Source organism: Branchiostoma floridae, chromosome 18, assembly GCF_000003815.2.
Source record: "Branchiostoma floridae strain S238N-H82 chromosome 18, Bfl_VNyyK, whole genome shotgun sequence".
Taxonomy (NCBI): domain Eukaryota; kingdom Metazoa; phylum Chordata; class Leptocardii; order Amphioxiformes; family Branchiostomatidae; genus Branchiostoma; species Branchiostoma floridae.
In genome coordinates, this window is record NC_049996.1 from 5,189,119 (window position 1) to 5,211,190 (window position 22,072).

At 40.2% G+C, this 22,072-nt stretch overlaps 1 long non-coding RNA gene across 1 annotated transcript; it reads left to right on the plus strand.

Annotated features, from left to right (window-relative positions):
* The first annotated feature begins 17,514 nt into the window (after positions 1-17,514).
* LOC118405320 lies at positions 17,515-18,676 on the plus strand. The gene is made up of 3 exons (XR_004829879.1): positions 17,515-17,797; positions 18,119-18,194; positions 18,353-18,676. It is a non-coding gene; the product is annotated as an uncharacterized LOC118405320 (long non-coding RNA).
* The last annotated feature ends 3,396 nt before the right edge of the window (positions 18,677-22,072 follow it).

The window sequence follows — 22,072 nt, forward strand, 5'->3', positions numbered from 1 at the left end:
TTGATGACGTCATCAGTCAAAATCCAAGATGGCGGCCGAGATTACCTAGATGACGTCATAATGTCGTCATATAACATGATAATGGCACAAAAGTTGTTACAATAATTTTTCCTTACATGTAAATCATTCTCTGAAAATTTCGTGATCCTACGATAAGTAGTTTAGGTGTGGGTCGCAAAAGTTTGTTTAAAAAAGTGCTGGGGTCAGTTTTGACCCCACTGGACCATGCATAAACTTTCTAAGATAACTTAATCAACAATGAGCCAATCTCGATAAAAACGTATAAGAAGTTATAGAACATATATACAAACAAACTCCTGGAAGGAAATTTGTTTTCAACCAGAAATGCCATAATAGCACACATCGATATACGCCTGGGGTCAGTTTTGACCCCATACGGTGGTTTGAGGGTTAAGCCTGTCAATAAAAAGTTTCCACCGCTGAGCCTTTCAAAATTTTCAACAATACTTAACTTGTTATAATAGTCCGCAAATGTCGAAATGGTTACACTCACTTATCAATTATTTACTGTTACTACATAAGCAATAACATGGGACATTAAGTTGGGCCCCCTCAGTCCTGTATCACACACAGATTCCACCTAAATCTAAACTAGGACGCGGAAACATAACGTAATTTGAGACCCTTCGGTGACTAGGGAGTGCAATCTATTGAAGCACAAAGGAGAAAGCCTCAGAACATAAATAATAAAAGAATATGCAGCTGTTATATGCATATAAAGCATAAAAAGTGGTAGTGTCTTTATACACATAATGCCCCAAAATAGCTTTTTAAATTTTGGAAGTTTTTAAATCATAGGTAACACGTTTATATACATATTACCAGGTCTAGATACGGGAACTGTAGGACGTAATCCTGTTTCTGTGTCACACCATCAGGGACATTTAGGTTGACTACTGAGCACGCTTGTCACACATGATCATAGATGAACCTGGCCTATGCTCGTACCAGCTGCAATACGTTTGCAACTGTTAGATGGTTAACACAACTTAATCTGACCTTTCCACCTTTGGGTTCATTTTGAAGATCTTGATTACTTTCCTTTCAAATCATTCCTTCAAATGCAGACCCTTAATGCTTTCGTCTTGTGTCGGTCTGGCGTGATTTCTTCAACAGTAAAGCTGATTTGGTAACCGCAAACAGAACGAGAGTTCTTCGAGCTTTGTTGACTGGCCACAGATGACTCCAACATGAATGATGCGATCTTCCTCTTAAGCGAACTGTTTGTACAGCTCTACAAGATGCTGCGAAACTCAGGCTTTAAAGAAGGTTGGAGAGAATCACCTATTGTAATATCCTACTAATGAATGTAGGCACTTAAGCCAACGTTAGCAGTCCTTCCTTTACGTGTTAAGTCACAGTAACATTGTTTCAAACGTGTTATGTCTTCTCTTTCCACCTTAGTCAATAATACCTCTTTCCACCACTATTCAGCCCTCACCCCTCTGCTCTCGCCACCTTTTGTTTATGCAGTTACTGCAGGCTCCCAAAGTATATGAAACAGGGTGCCCATAACTTTTACGGACTAGCCCAGGTTGTAATTGAACAAAAGCATTGATCATTTAAACTATAAATTTCTTAACTTTATTGAGATCAGAGACAGAGGTAACTGTTTGGCGCTGCACATCTTGCATTCTCCTTGAGACAAACCCGCGGTACGTAAAGGAAATAGCCTGGTTAAATGCTTCATCTGTGGATTCAAACTTCGTAGTTTGAATTAAACTCCTTGTTGCAAATATTTGCGTTTCCAATACTCAATTGTGAGCGTATTCACCAAAGCTAGCGTCTCAAATGCACAGATATACTCTCATCCTTCCCAATTGAGTCCCCATAGATGAAGATTTTCTATGCTTTCTACGGTTGAATTACGTATCGCGTCATGTGAACTAGGTTTTCTTCTCAGTGATGTCCCCTGATTTATAATCCCAAGCAATCATTACAGCAGCACTTCAGTTTTATTGGTGTGTATCCTAACCAACTGCGATGTGAAAAGTTATACCAGTACTGGTAGAGTGTGTTCTCTTCTAACATCACCTTTGTGACGTGGCGCTTCTAAGGTTTGCCACGCTGAAACGCTGCTCTCTCCTTATGTTTTTAGTATTGTATTTTAATGATGCTTTCGGTGACTAAATTTCTGTTACGATAGTACAAATGCATCTAAAATGCTGTAGACTGCTCTTTGATGGATTCCAACCGTTTCAATGTTTGTATCGTGTAAAATACCTGCTCCATAGCCTGTAATCCAGCCTTGTTGTGCTTTGGTCGCCAAAAGGTACGCTTCCTGCCAACACGTCGTTACCATTTGAACGATCGGAGTTTGAATATATTTGTGTGTATACATTCGTCAGTCTCGTAAGCCTTCTCACACAATGCTGAAGTTATACATTTGTTCAGTTGCACAATGTATATCATGTTGAAGGTAAAAAAGAGGGCTGGAACCTATACTGACAGAGATGTAAGCATAAATCAAAACTGATACTTTAACAGGCTACTGTTGTAAATACCTAATCAAGACCAGCCAGGTGAGTCCTCACGTAAAAGTTGACATTGCCAAAGTGAATTCGCTTTAGCGCATAGATAAGGACTACATCATTGAATGGTTCCGACATGTATGTGTCTCTGCACTAGAAAAGTAAACAGTGAAAGGTGTTTCGGTCTAACAGAGCCTCGCATGCTAAAATAAAGAGAAAATTGCATTAACTATGTTGAATGAACATCATATGCAGCAGAAATGATATTGTATTCCCGTGCTATCAAAGTACCATGACAGTATTGAGCTCGTTTGTAGATCTCGGTTGATTAGAGAAACTGCCTGTATGCTTCAATGCTCTTTTCACCTTTGTGCAGAACCTTGCTGGGCTTCCATGTGAGTTTTTGACATGGAGAGGATTTGTGGCATTGCCAAAGTAAAACATAATATGAACAACACTAACACATAAGGTAAAACTTGAATATGTATAATTGTTGACTTCAAGGTTTACCAGCCAGCAAAAACATTTCATACGATTCTCAAGCTCTACATGAATTGTACCAACAACAGCCTTTATATTGAGAAACCATTGCAAACTTTCTGAACCTTACCATATAGTGATCAACAATGCTAGGATAGATATTCTGATGTTATCAGCAAAACCACGACAATGCTTCATTGACCAATAAAAGCCTGTCTTGAAAGCTCATCATGTAATGATAACTTGAAGTTTATCATACGAAAAAAGTATATATATCTAGTGAAGAAAATACCAACATATAATGATAATGCTTGTAGAAATGAAGTTGCAAATTAATTGAACATCAATATCTTTATAACACTGGTCTTCCAACTTTGTTAGTATGCCTATTTTTCATTATACTTTTCATCAAACTTGTTTTTATGTGAATTGTTCTTTTTGGCCACGGCAAATCTCGACTTTTCATATTGCGATTCTAACTGGACAATGCCCTCTTTCTCTTCGTTTTCCTCCCAATACTTCTCACTTGAGGTAGACCCAAACTAGTTCTCACAAACTCCCAACCCCTCTACTTCCTTATCCATTACAAAACCCTTATCTGCCATATAAACATCGCCTGGCAGCAGCTTTTCATCCTCCAATATATCCATAAAAGGTCAAAACATCCCCCTTCCTACATAGGTCTTTGTTCGAGGTACTTCCTTTAAAAAGGCTGGTAGAAAACATAAAAGAACCGCTTGAATCTATCACTACAAGAGCTTTCATCACTTATAACTGGATTTAAAATTTGAAAAGCACTGAGATCAAACTTGTAGGTTTGTAGGCACTGTAACGGTCTAGAGATTTAGGGTCGGAACTCGCGTCGCGTTGTTCTGAAGACGGATGAATTTATTGGTAAGACAAGACAAAGAGTACAAGGAAAATCATACAGCGCCAATTTGCCTGATCGGCTCGTGGATAGGCTAAAGCTATCAAGCGGCAAACCCGCAGCTCAAACTCTTGCGGCGACTCGCCCTGTCGTCGCCGCAGAGACTGGAGGTCGCTTCGAATTCGATATTGGCCGGGATCCTGTGGCCGTCTATACATCTTTTTTGAGATATTCAAGGACCATATCCGGCGTCCCGTTACGGATCGCCTCTGGCGCATACGTCAGCGTTTGGAGAGCGTCCCCAGAAAGATGTTTTACCAAGACTGCGCGACTCGTTTTCTCATCCCAACGTCCAAAATCCCGTTCGTTTGGCAGTTTGCAAATATATGACAGATTTCCGCACAAAAAAAGGAAAGGAGTAAGATTATTTTCATTTATTTTCTTCAAATAACTGTTGTTCATTTATTTTCTTCAAATAACTGTTGGTAGAAAAAAATGAATGGTTTTGTTGCGAAAGTAGTGGAGCTTTGTGTTTATTGTGTATATTTAATATACTGTAGGATTTCTGTCTGACTAGTGAGCATTACAAAATGTTATTAGCAGAATGTTTAACTGTTTACTGTGAGTCTTGGAACCCGAATGGATTCTTCCGGAATGTGAATCTGCTGGTGGTTGTTCAAAAAACTTTTTTCTATTTTAAAGAATTAAAATTCATAAGAACTAAAGAATTTTTCTTTCAATTACGTAGTAATCCTTGTTTTTTATCCAGTGTTTCCAACTGATTGACTTCCCTCCTATGGGAATACATCTATTGACAAATAAATTTGTTGCGTCAGTTGTTATGGTTAACAGTTATGGCGGAAGTAATCTGCCAATCATCTAAAAGCAGTATTCCAATTGGCTCTATCACAAAATGCATTATCTGCCCTGCAGTAAAAAAAAATGTAATATAAACTAAGAGTCTGGAGGCATTCAGTTGTTTTTCAAGGCAAGTATTTACAGCAGTATCCAAATTGACATTGCCACATAAATGTAACCGTTATCCATTCTAACAGATTTCAAATTTTAACTGTACTTATTATAAATGAGGTTCTTTGTTGGACCCAAACAAGCTTTCTGAGCCCAGGAACGGGTGTAATCTGATATCATCAAGAACTAACGATGCTTTGTAAATGTGTTTTTGGTTCGTCGTGATTGTGACGCATTTCCCTAAGCTGTCTCCTTTATTCTTAATGGGTACAAAGTACAGGTCTAGAGCCTAGCAGTGCGATCTTACGTGTTAAATTTTGCGTGTTTGTCTTAGGTGAAGGATTCGTAAACGAGTCTTTAACGGATATATTGTAAAATAATTCAGTCACAGTCTGTATTTGGTCATTTATCCACATTGTGAGTTGAATCTACCTTATAAAATTGCACGGCGATGTTTACAATTGATGAATATAACTTTGTTGTGACGTGCGTACATCTTGAAATATGCGTACTTTCAACCGACGCTTCAGTGGCCAAGGTGTTTTTTTGCAGCTACTCATGGCCCAGGTTCTGTAGCAGGCCTTAAGTGCAGTATGGCGTCCAGCTCATCGTAAAATGGACAGGGGCTCGACCGTTCCCGCTTTTGGATTTTTCCTTCTTCATTTTCCTGTATGTTGCTTTTAGATCACAAAGCTAGACTTGGATTTGCTTGGCCGATTTTCTTACCTTGCTTCTCTCATACCTTTTGCTTCAGATGCCTATGTATGCCTTCCACATCATCATGCTGCTGCCCATGGAGGTTATTTTGAGAAACGGAGATATAACCGATGCATTCGACAAACACTGTCCTTATCTACGATAGGGATCAAGAACATTAAAAAATGAGATCTTGTCACACTTTACCGGTAAACTAAAACCAATAAGTTCCCATTGTCGCAAAATGAAAAATGGTAGCTTTTTCAAAAGGATTTCTCTAGTGACAGAAAACGACAGGAAATCCATTGCTCACTTGGCTGTAAGCATTTTATTCCTTCTTCCGTTTGGAATCTCTTTTCTTTATTTAGTCACGCATTTTTCTCGTTCAAGAAGTACTGTTTACAGTCCATGTGTGTTTGTTGCGTTTAAGTTGTTATATCTCCAGAACGTTAGGTGCGATGCGATAATGTCCAACAAGACCAGAATTGTTCTAGTAGACACCATCTCTTGGTGCTACTTCTACAGCAAACAAGCAAACGCCTCAAACTGCCGTTTTTTGTTTGTTTGTGTTGACTCTGGCTGGACAAGCGACTGCACTGGATAGATACAATACAGACAAGCTGTATAGATCTCCATGGACTTGCAGACCTGTAGTTGGGTATAAACAACTGTGACTGAGAAGGTTCTGTAGATTTCAAACATGTCTGACAGTATACGTGCGAGTTCGCTGTCCCTCCTCAGTTCAACCTTCTCTCTTAGTTTTATTTAGTCGCTAAATGTGTCGCCAAGAGGCATACCCCTCAATCATATCACATCGCCATCCACGCATGCCTATTCGAAGCCTGTTCTGCAGCCTGTGACTATACCAAGTGCCAGTATTTTTATCTCTGCGTTGACAGAGCATACGGATAGAATTGTCGCTGCACACTTTCACTTTAGTTATTTCAGTTAGCTGAGACATGACACTTCCGGGTTCGCTAGGGGTCCCCCTTAACTAGCACTTACGGTGGACGACCAGTCTGTACTTTGTTGTTTAAAAATAAAGATGAATCAAGAAATCTGGACAGATGACACGAAAAGCGTTTATCCGGGACTGCCCGTTATGTACGTCTTGCAGAAAACGTAAGCAGATAAGGGGGTACTGCACGTCGTCTGATGTTGCCATACTTACATTTTTTATTGGCAAACACGCAAGTTACCTGAAATCCTACCATACAATTAAAGTCATATAAACCACAATAAAGAAGCAAGTCAGAGGTATTTTATTGGTTATTTTGCGTTTTCATTTTCAAGCGCGGCTAATATGCGCCATCTTTGTGTAGCGAAGACAGGTCCCGCCAAGCAATGTAGTTCTCGAAAAGTCTCGCACAATCTCGCCCTAAACTAAGTGTACGTAATTTGGCCGATTAGAATATCCCTGTGTCAGCCATGAAATGTAAAACACGTACCTTTTGTCTGATGCAGCAGCAGAACAGCCTCTTCCCCCACTTTCTCAGGAAAACCCTCTTCATCCCTTCAAGTCGAACGTTTCAGCTGCAAGCATCGTGCTCGACAGGTCGCTCATCTATCTCTCCGTATGCATTGGCCTCGTAAGGGACTCCTGTGAACAGCAGATTCTGTTTCAACCAGTCTTACCGCATTCTCTAGTCAAACTCGTCCTCCGTGTCCTCTTGTCTCATGCAGCAGTAGAAGAGCCTATTCCACCACTTACTCTGGGAACCCTTCTTCCTTCCTACAAGTCGTACGGTTTCAGCTTCAAGCAGCTTACTCGACCAGTTGCTCACCTGTCCGTGCAGAGCGCCCAACTCGGCTGGAATAACTTCAGCTTGATTAGATTAATCTGCTTGTAAGCAAACTCTTCGCTCTGTTTAATCTCAGTTATTTCCAAGCGCAGCCACTTGATGTCATCTCTAAACCCACTACCACACTACTAAATAACTCATGGAATATTTTAGTGGTCTGAGTTGACAGCTAGACGGTGATACTCTCCAAGGTGACATATCCCGTCGCCATATCTTCCTCACCGCCGTGACATGTCATGCGCCTCGTCAAAATAGAATAAAAGAATACGAAAACTGTCCATGATGACATCTCTTGGCAGCAAAGTTACATCCTACTACATGGCGGAATGTGTCTCCTACTGAGTCACCGGTGCACTAATGTTCACGGACCTCTTGGACCTGCATAAATCCCCAAAAGGCTGGTAGAAAATATAAAATAACTCCTCGAATCTGCAACTAGAAGAGCTTTTAAAGTGGTACTTGACTTATTATTAGAAAAGCACTGAGATTGAACTTTGAAAGAAGATAGTTTTTCAGTGCCTTTTATCATGGCCACTGTTATTGAAAAAAAATCTTATTCTAAAGGCATTTTTTTCTAATCAAAACATTTCGCTTGGATCATAAACTATACTACTCAAGTTTTAACCCAATTCAGACCGCTTTTTTTGTCAAGGTCAGCTTTTGATGCCCGCTCTTCTAACTTTTGTAATTCCTAACGACTTCTCATATGACCACCAAGAGAATGATAGACGTAATAGATAAAACTAAATTTTGACGCTATTACTTCTGACGAAACTGTGTAAAACATCGAGCAGATTAAAATTGGACTGAGCAGAGCACTTCGGACTAATGCTTGTAGCCTTTCACAGACTACACCTATGTATCAGATATTTTGTGAAAATGTATATTGAAAGGTAATTACTATGTAGAATGCAATTAGTTGTCTCCAGAAACAACGTCAATTCCGCAGAATTCTGGGAACCTGAGCCAGAATTCTGGAACCTGAGCCAGAATTCTGCAGAATTCTGGGAACCTGAGCCAGAATTCTGGAACCTGAGCCAGAATTCTGGGAACCTGAGCCAGAATTCTGGGAACCTGAGCCAGAATTCTGGGAACCTGAGCCAGAATTCTGCAGAATTCTGGGAACCTGAGCCAGAATTCTGGGAACCTTAGCCAGAATTCTGGGAACCTGAGCCAGAATTCTGGGAACCTGAGCCAGAATTCTGGAGAATTCTGGGAACATGAGCCAGAATTTTGGGAACCTAAGCTGGATTAAGATATTACTAGCAGATATTTAGATTCGGTGATGTTGTTTTTACACTTTGTTGGTAAGACTGCAGCATTCAGTGCAATTACCTCATTTCCTGTGAAAACATGACCTGGGTTGTGCTAGATTTAGCCGTCCTCACAAGAGACAAGTATTACACAAAATCACAATTTTACTGAAAAACAACAACTCATGTATGGTAGGATTATCAGAAGTATCATTTTTGTTACTTATCTTCATCACTTAGTTCTGACGAGAGCAAATCACAGATTCTGGAGCGTACCATTAGTTAGGGCACACTGTCCAGCGTAGCACAAAATCAAGACCCTTGAGTCACAAAAATGGAAGGATTCATTTCGATGAAATCCAAGTGATTTGGGAGCATTCACACTGCAGAAACTTATTCGGATCGGGTCGTTTTATTCGGATAACATGTTTTATTCAAATCGTTTTTTTTTTAGTGTGAACAGGGTCATGAAAATCTGTCCATGGCAGGATTTACTGTTTTTGTCTTTAAATTATTTTACAAATCTCATAACACTGAACCACGAAAGAATAAAATTAAGACTTTGACTGTCAATAGATGTCAGCGTGAAGATCAGGTAATAATTACTTGATAAGGTACGCCAAACCTCTCATGACTCACATTGGACGGCAATCATTCTACAGATATTTAAATAGTCTGTTCTTCAACTCAAAAAGTTTCTATGCAAAACCATGTCTGTTTGATCCAAGCTCGAAACGCGACTGCCCGATGAAAATTGCATTTTGCCATCTTTTTCTTGCGCGCAGACTGAAGACTAGCGAAGAATATCAAAGAAATGAATGATATCGGAGAGAAAAATAGACTGAGACATTTTGCATCCAGTAACGCTATTTATTACGAACAAGACGTGTCTCATGTAGTCAACGTATAATGAACGGCCAAGAACCGTTACTAAGTTATCAGCATTCTAAATACCTTGTACGCATAACAACGAGGATCACTGCGCATGGTCAAACGTTGGGTGCTGAAACTATGAAAGGAGAATCAAACTGTTTCTCTCCCTAGCTTTTGCATTATTTTACATTGTGGACATCAATGTTTATACATAATCTGATGCTTTCTGGTCTTAGAATATAGTTACAGACCATTCATTATCAGCGTATGGATACAACTGCTGGCAGCATTTTTGTAGAACTGAAATAATGCATGGTTTTATCCCATGGGTTATTAATTTAGATGCATAATGTGTTTTGAAATAAAGACTCAGTAAGGTATTTAAATGCAGGTTACAAGACAGTCAACAGAAGGTTGTAACAGATGTGTTTAAAATGTGATCCCACTTGCGAATAATTCTGCAAACTTCAAGTAAATATACAATGAGTCACTTTAAGTTAGGAAATTAATACATTCCTTTTTTTGTTTTATACAATGTACATGATGTGACTGCATTGATTCAACACTTTCATATACTTTGTAATCAGTTAATTCAACTGTGAAAGTGAAAAGTACAAAAAACATGATGATCTGCAAGAAGCCCTCACAGTCTCAACAATTACACACTGGCCAAGACCTCTATGCATGGCAAGCAGCCCTAGTAAGCCAGGCACATGCTGTTAGGTGCCACTTCTAATAAGGCATGACATACAACTTAAGGAGGCAACATGTGCCTCTTCTCATGTATCTACAAATGATATAAACTAGTTGTTACATATAATTACTTGTACAAATCATCTTGCTAAGAGCCGGAATGCTGTGCACGTAAATCACTGTGTATAATTTAACTAAGGGAATGTGAGCTTCAACCAAAGATTTATTATCTTAAATCACAAGTGAATTTAAGATATGAAGAACAATAACTTGTCGTTTTGTTGTCATGCTTCAAGTTTAATAGTTTAAAAATTAAAATGTAAAGTATTGTATTAGGATTAGTCAAGGGACAGTGACATACACAAACCAGTTTTGTTGCTGTCACCTTGGCACCACTTTGTAGTAGAAATATGGTCTTACTCTTGACATAGTCTGATAAGCTAGCTGGAGGGAGCAGAGTTTTCGCAGTGAAGACTCTTTCTTACCAGTTAGAAACATTGCTTTGAGATACAGTGAAGCCTGTACTATATACATCAATATGTGGCAAAGGTTTAGAGTCTCATGTACTGAATATGATATACAAATGTACCTGAGTTGCCATCTGGTCTGAAGGTGGGTAGTGTTAAGGAGATTCAGACAGTCGTGCTGGTGTCTGTCTTTGTAAAGAACATAAACTAAACTAAAGACAAAACGGAGAATCTCAGTTTGTTATGGAATATTCCTAAACCTGTACACACAGTAGCTCACTTGTGAGAAGGGGGCTTGAACTTCTTGCATGCTTTGTCAATCTCCCTTTTGTCCTTAACCTTCCACTTCCCCTTACTCACTTCTTTTACATGCAAGTTGTTTGCAATGACAAATACTGCCCGGAATGTCTTAGCATCCTTCCAATTAGGAGTTACATAGTTATATCGACAATCTGCCATGGATGATGGGGCAGGGTGGATGAAGTTTACCATCAATCTCCCCCAAACAATACATTCTCCACTTTGCCAGGATACCACACCCCGGGAGCAGTGGGCCCCTCACCATTATACCACACGCCAACCCAGGTATCCAGGAGTACTGGGGGCTCACTGCTCCCTGCCAGGACCGTCTGATCTTTCGGCAACTTACATGCACCTGTCACCTCTCCCTGCATTTCTTCTTCCGCTTTCACGGCAGCATAGAAAAACAATATATAAATTAGAATAAAAGTGAAATGTTATCAGTCAATCAGAGATAGTAGCGACAAGTGAAAACGAACCGACCTATCAGTATCTCGAATGGATGTCTTGGAGACTCGTGACTCTAAGATATTGTTAATCCATGATAGTAGAGTCCATGTTGATAGAATACTGTAAACATTCCAGGACTAAGAGATGAATGAACTCCATACATCTTGTTGCAATGTTGACTCGGATCTCTGTTTCTGCTTTTTCGAATCCGTCTCTGTGCATCATTTGCATATTTCGCTTGGCCGCGTACAAGCGGCAGCTCGGGGTGAGGGAAGAAGGAATACCTCCCGAAGGTATTCTCTTTCTCTGGTGGCGGGTACACACTGTTATCATACTTGTGTTTGAATGGTAAAGATATCAATGATTTATTTTACCAAAGCAGGCACATCTTCCAGAATTCTGTTTCCCTCAGCCTTATAAACTTCAAACAAGAAGTCCGCCAGGATTGGCGCATCGCTTCTGAGCTTTTGCAGGTTTGCGTCATTGACACTGTCAAATATTGCGAGTGTATTCGTCACGGCTCTGTGAACCATTTATTTAGTGTGCCCCTGTCTGTATGAAAGATTTGTCTGTAGCATTCCGCATAGTGGTCGGTTCTCCTCCAACCCACGTAAGAATTTGTTTTAATACGGGTCGGGGGCTACCAGGTGTGATCCATTGCAACCCAACCTTTCTAGCGGAGTAGCCAGTGATGAAAGTTGCGGGAAAACTGAAAGATTCTTTTGCTGCACCGACCTCTCTGTCTCCTCATTTATGTTCATAATTTCGCCCGAATTGTATCTAAAATGCAGGAGGGCCCAGGCCAGGTCATTTTCAAGGGCCTCAATTTCCCCTGTAATTTTCCTCTACCTGGTCATTAATGCCCTTGCCTCCTCCACTCTATCGACGTATGTAAACAGGCCTTGCAGTTGGTGGTTGCCTAGAATTTCTGCCCGTTCCAACTCATCTTGAAACACATCATATCAAGAGTGTAGCGTTGATGTTGTCAAGGTCATTTAGTGCCTTCTCCAACATGGAGAATAACTTGTGGAAGATTCCGTGCTTAGATGTAAACTTAGGCTATTGAGGCCCGCGTCAACATTCATGTCGCAAAACGCCAAGATGGCTTTATTTTTCACCTTTAGTGAGTATTCCTAAAATTTATTTAACAACAATTACACTAATCGCATAGGGCGGCTTACGTCCTTTTGTGCAACAATGCGTATGGCAACATTTTGTCCATGTAGATGACTGTCGAACAAGATGATTTCATGTGCAGTGAAGATTACTGACTCAGTGTTGCCACTCTGGGTATACAGAAGGACCTGCCCAGCCCGAAGTGTAGCAATGCGGTGCTTTAGTGCATGCGGTTGAATTCCACAGCTTGTTCAGTAGACATATTTGAGAACCGATTTGGGACAAAATGTTTTGCCTCTGCAACTGTCAGAAGAGCTCCAGTTGACAAGTATGCATCATACAATCTAGAGACTGATTTTGGAAACTAACAAAATTGCCTACTACTTAACACGATATATGGTAAAGTACCCACTAGTCCCACATGGATCAGAAAGCATACAGCATTCTGATAAACTCCTCAAGTACTCATTAATATGTAATGTAAGCCTATGGTTGAATACAATATGTATGACAATGCCTGATAAAAGGTAGCTTACAAAACAAATTTGAGAGCGATGTTAAAAAGCTTGTCTCTTTATCCGTTCTGTGATATTTTGTGAACAATTGGCCTCCTTGGTGTGAACATCGCCCCTCTTTTATGTCGAAAATATGCATGATGAAGGAGGTGTCTATTCGTTAGGACTTATGATGTAAATTGTTATGTCTGTTCTATCATTTGTTTGATCCTTCCCCAATGACCACAATGAAAAGATTCGAGCTTTCATGGATAAACAAAGGTTCAAACAAGCAAACAAACAAACTTACCAGCAGCGTGCCCCGGTGTCCAGCTTGACGAACCGGCATGCAGATGACGTCACTTTCTTGTATGTCTTAGAAAATAACAGAACTAAAGCCTTAACTAGACAGGAAATAGAACTGTTACAATACATCGCACACGTCAGTATAACTCTGGCTATCATGTGCACAATTGTGAAAAAAGACAGCATGATGTTCGATCTTACATTTTGAGTTTTTTTGTCTTATCTTGTATTTGCCAAACTCTTGTCTTGTTGTCAGCTGTGTGTGCATAATGCTACCCATGTATCTGGTTTACAAGTCTGAAAGGAATACATATTCTCAAACTCATTGCATCACCAAATGTAATAGTATTATCAAAGACAGTAATTTCAGAAAAAAAGGCCATAATGCATTAATTTTGACCATTCTTGAACGGGGCATCTTGCAACATTCATTTATGACCTAAAGTGTGATTAGTAGAAGCAGAAGTGTTCCATTCTCGCACATGGGTGATTTTGAAACAGCATTGTTGCATTCGGAGATGGCTAAAATGTCTGCCTTTCTCCTGTTTCATTTGAACCCGCCAAAACTCCTAATGCTTGAGCGCATTTGCACCCAGATGACAAGAGTCTAGAGCGTACCGTCACTCGATGTGCAATAATGTCATGTCCAACTCCGCAACATCCTACTGCAGTTGTTACGTATCCAGTGCAATGCTATAAATGACAAAACTACTGAATAAACTGTAAACCTTTTTAACTCGATCCATTAAATAGGATACTGTAAATGCATTTAATTTCGCGGGGATTTAATTTCGCGGTAGCGGGAAAAATGACTTTTCGCGGTGGATTTAATTTCGCGGTAACACCATATACTGCAGTCTAATACCTTAATAGAAAAATGTTCGCGGTGGATTTAATTTCGCGGTAAAGTGGTCGCCGCGAAAACCGCGAACATTAATCCACCGCGAACATTTCTGCATTTACAGTAATTAGATTCTAATCACACTTTGTAGCACCGAAATTTGTTCGTTTTAGACATTTTGGCACAATTAACATCAATTTTAGAATTTGTATTTCTATGTACAAACGCATTTTACTAATGGTACGATTAACAGTACAGTTGAAAGTTGATATGTATGTAGGAAAAGTTGACGTTGTAATATGAAGATGTATCAGTGTGCAGTATGGAAATAACTCTTGCTTTACATGAATCGATTTTATACAATTTACGATTCATTAATCAATAACATTTTTAACTCCATCCTCAACCTGTGCACTAGTTGTTTAACATAGAACAGTAAATTTAATAGGATTTTCCTCAAAACTTCTTCTAAATAACGTACTAAAAGTCGTAGTCATAACAGTGCATCCTCTTCTTCACTCGTCGTCTCTTCCCATTCTCTGGCTCTGCTCTGTTTTCAGAAGGAAACGCTTCGCCTTCGGTCACTTATGCTTCTTCTTTCACGTCTTCCTCTTCCCTAGACCTCTACTTCGTCATCCTTTCTTTTCTCTTTCCGCTTTTCTTCCTTCTTCATTTCTTTCGCCTCCTTTTCTTGCCGCTTCAACTCCCTCATCTTCCTTCTCTCTTCTACCTAAGCCTTTTTTTGTTGCTTTCTTCTTCCTCCTTCAATTCTTCAACGTTGTCCACATGCGTCATCACTCTAGCAGAGAGCTTTTTTTGGCCGTACGCGTGTTTGCTTCACTGTGTTGCTGGTCGCAAGATTGTTTGGGAACCATATTTCCTGCGATTGGATTCAGAAGTTGATTATTACAGGTTTCGCAGACATTAGCTTCCTTGCTTATGCCAGTTGTGGTGTCCTTGGAGGTGCTCGGGCCGTCGGCACCGGTTGTGGTGTCCTTGGAGGTGCTCGGGCCGTCGGCACCGGTTGTGGTGTCCTTGGAGGTGCTCGGGCCGTCGGCACCGGCTGTGGTGTCCTTGGAGGTGCTCGGGCCGTCGGCACCGGCTGTGGTGTCCTTGGAGGTGCTCGGGCCGTCGGCACCGGCTGTGGTGTCCTTGGAGGTGCTCGGGCCGTCGGCACCGGCTGTGGTGTCCTTGGAGGTGCTCGAGCCGTCGGCACCGGCTGTGCATGATGTCTGTGGAGGCGTCCTTATTGGCCGTTGATGTCATAAAAGCCATCACATACATTGTTCAGAAATTATGACCTTTCTCTAGTCTACCCAGAATTGGCAAAATTCTGGTAGAATTGGGCCTCTGAGAAAAATGTCAATTTTCCCAACAAACCTTTGGTTGGGGTGTAGAATATGATGATGCTTCTGTAGTTGTTAAACAATATGGTAACAGCAATAAATCAAAGATAATCACTTTATTAGGGAGAACAATGTTTTCATCATAGAATAGCTAGGTCCTCTCTATAACCATTGGTGAAATAAACTCACAGGTAAGTAGCACAATCATAATGTGCATTTTTATTAGTAAATCAAATCATTAGTGGATAGAATCATTAGTGATCCTTACCTCCACCCCACCTAACTCCTTCTGCTTTTCCCCCTACCCGTTCTCCTTTTCCCCCGGACTTCTCCTTAACCCCCGCTGTACTTCTGCTGTGCCCCCGTCCTTCTTCTTGGCCCCCGGTGTACTTCTGCTTGCCCCCCGCCCTTCTGCTTAACCCCCAATGGCCGCCGTCAACCCGAATTTCACGTAGTCGACACGAAAATCGTTCAGAAAGCAACAAAAACGGTAGCGCCACGGAACATGAAATAGCCTATTCTCAATGACACATTTTGGGCCACCTTTCTGCCAAGTGGCGTTTCACAACTCCTTCCCAGTCTTTACTTCAAAGGCTCGCCCTCTCGGTGAAGGGCGTATGCATCCGCCCCGTCAGCATCGGGTACTCACACGAAAGTCGTGCCTAAACACCCTGCACGGCAACGATACACGGTCTCATATATCCTGTGGTCTGGCAAACAATCTTGGCCACCTCTCTACCAAGTGGCGTCGTACAAATCGCGCTCAATCTCGAGAACACTTGGTAGAGAGGTGGCAAGATTGTTTGCCAGACCACAGGATATATGAGACCGTGTATCGTTGCCGTGCAGGGTGTTTAGGCACGACTTTCGTGTGAGTACCCGATGCTGACGGGGCGGATGCATACGCCCTTCACCGAGAGGGCGAGCCTTTGAAGTAAAGACTGGGAAGGAGTCGTGAAACGCCACTTGGCAGAAAGGTGGCCCAAAATGTGTCATTGAGAATAGGCTATTTCATGTTCCGTGGCGCGATCGTTTTTGTTGCTTTCTGAACGATTTTCGTGTCGACTACGTGAAATTCGGGTTGACGGCGGCCATTGGGGGTTAAGCAGAAGGGCGGGGAGCAAGCAGAAGTACACCGGGGGCCAAGAAGAAGGACGGGGGCACAGCAGAAGTACAGCGGGGGTTAAGGAGAAGTCCGGGGGAAAAGGAGAACGGGTAGGGGGAAAAGCAGAAGGAGTTAGGTGGGGGTGACCTCTGTACTGCGTGTTCTCTCGAGGAAGGCCCGTCAAAATAGGACTGCAAACCCGTAGACTAGCCATACTCGTGAGAGTGGCCGTCCATCACTGCGTGTTCTATGAATAACTTTCAGGTATTCATCAAGGATCTGTAAAAAAATCTATGATACTATAAAATTATAAAGTGTCCTAGCCAATCAAAACTGGTATTTGTTACATTTGACAATTCAGTTTCTTTGTAATTAAGAGATATGAGTATTGTTTATACCAGCCAAAGTTCGTAGTTGACAAAATTTATACTTTGAAGTATTACGTGTTTTGATATCAGAGTTTCTTAAGATTAAATAATAAATGGTTCAATTACACGACTTGACCTTCGTTTTTCCAACCGGTACCCAAATGTATAGAGCCATCTACAGCTTGCCTGTACATTCAAAGATTTAAAGTTTCTTCAGTTAACTGGTAACTTATTAACATTACTAGTATTTTATTTTACGAAAGCAAATTAATGGTCAATGTTGCTTCATCACTGTCAAAGTTTATTCACATTTTGTACATAATGATTTCAGACAAAATGGTTTGTCAGCATTTTGCAAGTTGAATTATATCAAAATACAGAATGTATGGTCACCATTAACCTAACACTTTGACAGATGAGCTTTTACATTGATTTTTACACTTAACACTCTACTTTATTTGTTACATACACCACACAATGTATGTTCAACTTTTGCATTTACACAGCTACACAAGACACAATCAATACAAGTCAGTCAGACGGGTGAAAATATATTGGGGAATCTGCAAATGATCGCTTCAAAATATTAAAACTAATCTGCATATCTTCTATTCTGATTGGAGATCTAGGACTTGTCTAAATTGGGCTTCTTTAGATCTCTTAAACCAAAATCTTCACAACCACCTGCTTCGGAGGTAATAAATCGGAGGTACTGTTAAACAAACCTGCTCACCCTCAGTTTCTCACTCACTCACATTTCACAGATTAATAACATAGGTTTTTCATCTGACATTTTGAAACCTTATTTTCAGACTGCTACATTCGAGACGTCGGGCTCAGAAGATTGTCTAGAAGACGGCCACTGATATTCAAGTTTCGTGAGTAAATTTTGATATTAAATCAAATGTAATGAAGCCCTCTCAGGCTAACGTCACATTGCAGTTTTGGGAACGAAAAATACTGTCTAAAAGACACCGAACTGACAAAACAAAACAAAAAATGATTCACCATTATTTATTGCCATAAACTTGTTTTTTTTTTCTTGTTAGGGGGGTGAGGGTGGTTATGACCTCCGTACTGCAGTAGAACCTCGATTTTTTTGTCTCTTTTGACCTGGACATGCTATGGCCTGGATTTTTTTGTGGCAGATGGCTTGTGAAGAAGTAATGTATGTTTGCTCTTTTTTCCCCTTATTACAGCGGGTACATGGCTGGAACTAGTATCTTGGGATCCAGCGACCTACCCAACAGTTCTGGATGTAGAAATATAAGTCTGGTAAGAATTCGCAACTTGGCTGGCAAACTAAAAATCGTCGGAAAGTGTCAACATATTGTGGCATAAAAACGATTGCTTTTTTTATACTTTAATGCTGTGAGTAACAACATTGCCAGGCACTGCTGTACAATCTATACATTTTATTTTCTTTCAAACAGGAAGGATGGGTGAGTGGATCGCCGGACATTCACTGAGGGACACACGCCAGAGAAAAAGGAAAACAGTTGATAAAATTAAGTTGATATGAGTCGCAATAAAAATCAATGAACTGAAACATAAGTCTGTTTATGGTTTATGACTTTGTCTATGACAAATATAGCCTACCTCTTAGCCAATGTTTCCCGTTCTATGCTAGTATAATACACTTTAAATGGCACAATTCTTAAGTGTGTCATAGACTTGACGCACTTTTCTCCTCAGACCATGCGAATTTTAGGTGTGTCATAGACTTCTCCTCAGACAATTTCCCTGTTCTAAGTTAGCATGACACACAGCACAACTCTTAAGTGTGTCATGTGATAAGTTTAACGAAGTAAACATCTGAAAGGTAAAGGCTCTGCAAGATTTCCTGAGAGTCGGGTCGGATAACATCTGGACCCATGGATGTCCTGCAGGCAAAAGCCTTCGTTGCCGTCAGCAGCTGAACATGCTGCAACTATCCGGAAAAAATTACGGCCAGCTGGTAGAAGGGCTACCAGACCCACGTTACTTTAAGAATGATACCTGGCTACCAGAGGGCCTTGAAGAATGACCGAATGTCATGTACAATGGCATTTGTGACTTCCTGATGAAAGATCACACAGGTACATGTCAGTTTGAAGTTTCAGTTCGTGGCACCATGAGTAGTTATTTCTAATATACAACCCTACGATATATTTTGATGTTGCTGAACTTTTTGTTGCTATTTTTTTTTCATTTGAGTCATCAGATAAAGGTCGAGACCTGAACAAGCAGATTCTAAATTCGCACAAGGAAGGAAAGGTCTTTAAATATTATTCCTCTGGATGGCTACAAGACGTCTACTGCTGCAAAAGAGGTGGTCGCGTGTACTTGCTGGTGAATTAAGGGTTTTCACAAGTCAGTGAAATCACGCACAACGTATGGGTGTGCTGTGATCCGACTGGTACTGAAAAGAAAGCCAAGATGATGCCATAAAAAGTAATACAAATAGTGGCAGATTTAACAACAGTCCCATTGAGATTATGGGGGGAAAACTCCTGACACCACTGATCAGGAGAAGCAAAGCTACAGCAGCAGACGGAGCAAATGTGCGGTGCCTTACTCGAAGACAGATAACTTTAAGTACATCCATTAGAAGCATTGTAATGTAGGTACCCAAATTATACGCCTACTTCATTTCATAATAGCAGATACTCAAAGATAAGACATATTAGTCAATTCCAAGTCACCATGAGGGTTTTAGGTGATATTTGTAATAAGTCTGAATTATGTTGAATAAAAGAATATCTAAGCCACAATAATTGATTTTTTTTTAAATTGACTAAGAAAATATTCATCTATTTGAATTCATTTGAATAGTTTAGAAACATTTTGAAAGTAACTGTACAAAATATTTTTTGGAATAATTGTAAAACCTCTGTGATTCTTTCACATTTAAACTTTGCCAAATGGTAAAACTAGTTTATTGCCCCCATATGCATAAAAGTAAGCCCTGTTGTTGCCTCTGTATATTTTTAGATTTCACTGCTGGGCACTGGTGGATCCTTTGTCGTGGGTCATTGTTGCATTGACACCCAACCATACTTTGCAAGGATGTGTGAATTGTTATCTTCCCAGCCCACTGACCCATTTACAAAATGTTACAAAAAATGGTAGAAAATGGTAAATAATGGTAGAATGCTGTTATCATTATTTAGAAACAATTAGAAGTATCTAATTCCACACCATGAATATTTCCAAAGTTTTACAGGACCGGGGAAGTATTTATAAAATTGAAATAATGTTACAAATATTTCTGAAGTATCAAATGTCGATTCTAGACATATAATTACAAAACTTTAAAATCAATTCTAAACAATGACAACAAACATCCGCACGATGACTTGGAATGGACTCTAACTAAAAAAGAGAGAAATATTAGCCTGAGTTGTGTACTAGTATGTCCGATTGATAAAAATTCCCGGAATTGACAGCAAGTTTTCCGCGCGTACGCAATCGAATCATCCCTTTAGATGGTAATAAGGGAAGGGTTGACGGATCAATATTGGCAATATTGACAACTTGATACATTGCATGGACATTTCTAAAAAGTGATATTATAAATTATAGTTTTTCTTTGTACAGCCCCCTTTACAGATCATTATTGCCGACTTGTTGCTTGCAACAATTATGATGTAGCATTCTTTGTTTCACAATGCAGTCCACTGCATTGTGCATCCTATATGTCTAATGTACAATCCCTATAAACAATCTCATCAATGACTACAAGTTACTGTGAAAAGCAAACCCTGCTTTTTTCAACAATGTATTGCACCGGTAGTAACTGTTACATGTACAACCCTTTTAAAACTTACAATATAGGCCCCTGTAAACAATATCATCATTGCCCTGATTCATTGCCCTTAATCTACAGATTATCAAATCTTATAGGAAACTTTTACACTCCATCATGTATAATGTACTGTCCCTATAGTACCATTGTCTTGTAATCGTCTGGTATATATAAGTCGTGCTGTCCTCTATTGCGCAACTATGACCTTTGGGGTCACTTCCTGTGGAGACGGGGTAAGCGCTGGTAGCAGCATGACGTAATACCACCTAAATATAGCACGATTGCGAAATACCCACTCAGGGGCACTGTAAAACGTATTTTCCACGTACAAACATCCCCTGCAAAACCGTCAGAAGCAACTAGACGAAGAAACGCCTCGTACGTTTCTTCTCCTTCTCAAGAACTACCCACATACCAAAAATCAGATCAATCTGTCATGGTCTTACGATGCTGGACTGTTCAGACAAGCCCTATATAACGTTTCTACACATACCTATTGTATCATGCCAATTACCACCTAATTTGCAAAACAAGAATATAATTATGGACATTGTTATGTAAGCTGTCTGCATACCTACAGCCATTAACATCCATCAACCCCTTCTAGCATTATTCCTTCTCAAAACCTAAAACAAGAATTAATTTCACCGCCCCTGCGAAACCCCTAGGTGGCCAAAACTTACACACCTTTTCGTGCTTTTACACAGCTACCTACCACTTGCAAATCATCACCCAAACAAAAAATAGCAAAACCGGAAGTTCTGCTGCAGTACCATAACACGCCGCTAGAGCGCCCTGCCGTAACGCAATTCCTGCCATTCTTTCGTCATGTCTAATCCTACCCACATACCAAATATCAAAACCATCCATCCACGCGTTCTCTAGTTATCAGGCTGACAAACATCCCCCTGACATCAAAACAGCACTGACTTTAAACCCTTCGTTTCACGAAGGGAATAAAAGAGACTTGTCAAGACTGGCATACTGATGAGCGAGACAACACTGACTTCTGGACGCAACGTCTCATTCCATCAATCAGCGTGACTAAAGGGTTCAGTCCTTTAATTGGCCTCAACTTGAAATGATTTCAGTCCTTCTATAGGCCTCAACTTGTGCAGAGAAACGAAGAGAGAACTAACAACACAAAAGATAACATAAAATGTAACTTTAAACTTTTACATTGTCCTGTTACCTTTATTAACCTCGTGTACAAAATCATCATCCAGAAAAATGTATCATAGTGCAACAATGTCAAGAGATTTAAAATCTATTCAAGATTTTTTTCTCCTGTACAATTAAATCTAATTTTTCTTTTGTACATTGTACAGCCGATCACCCGGCGCAAAGTCATGGTGCCTAGAAAATT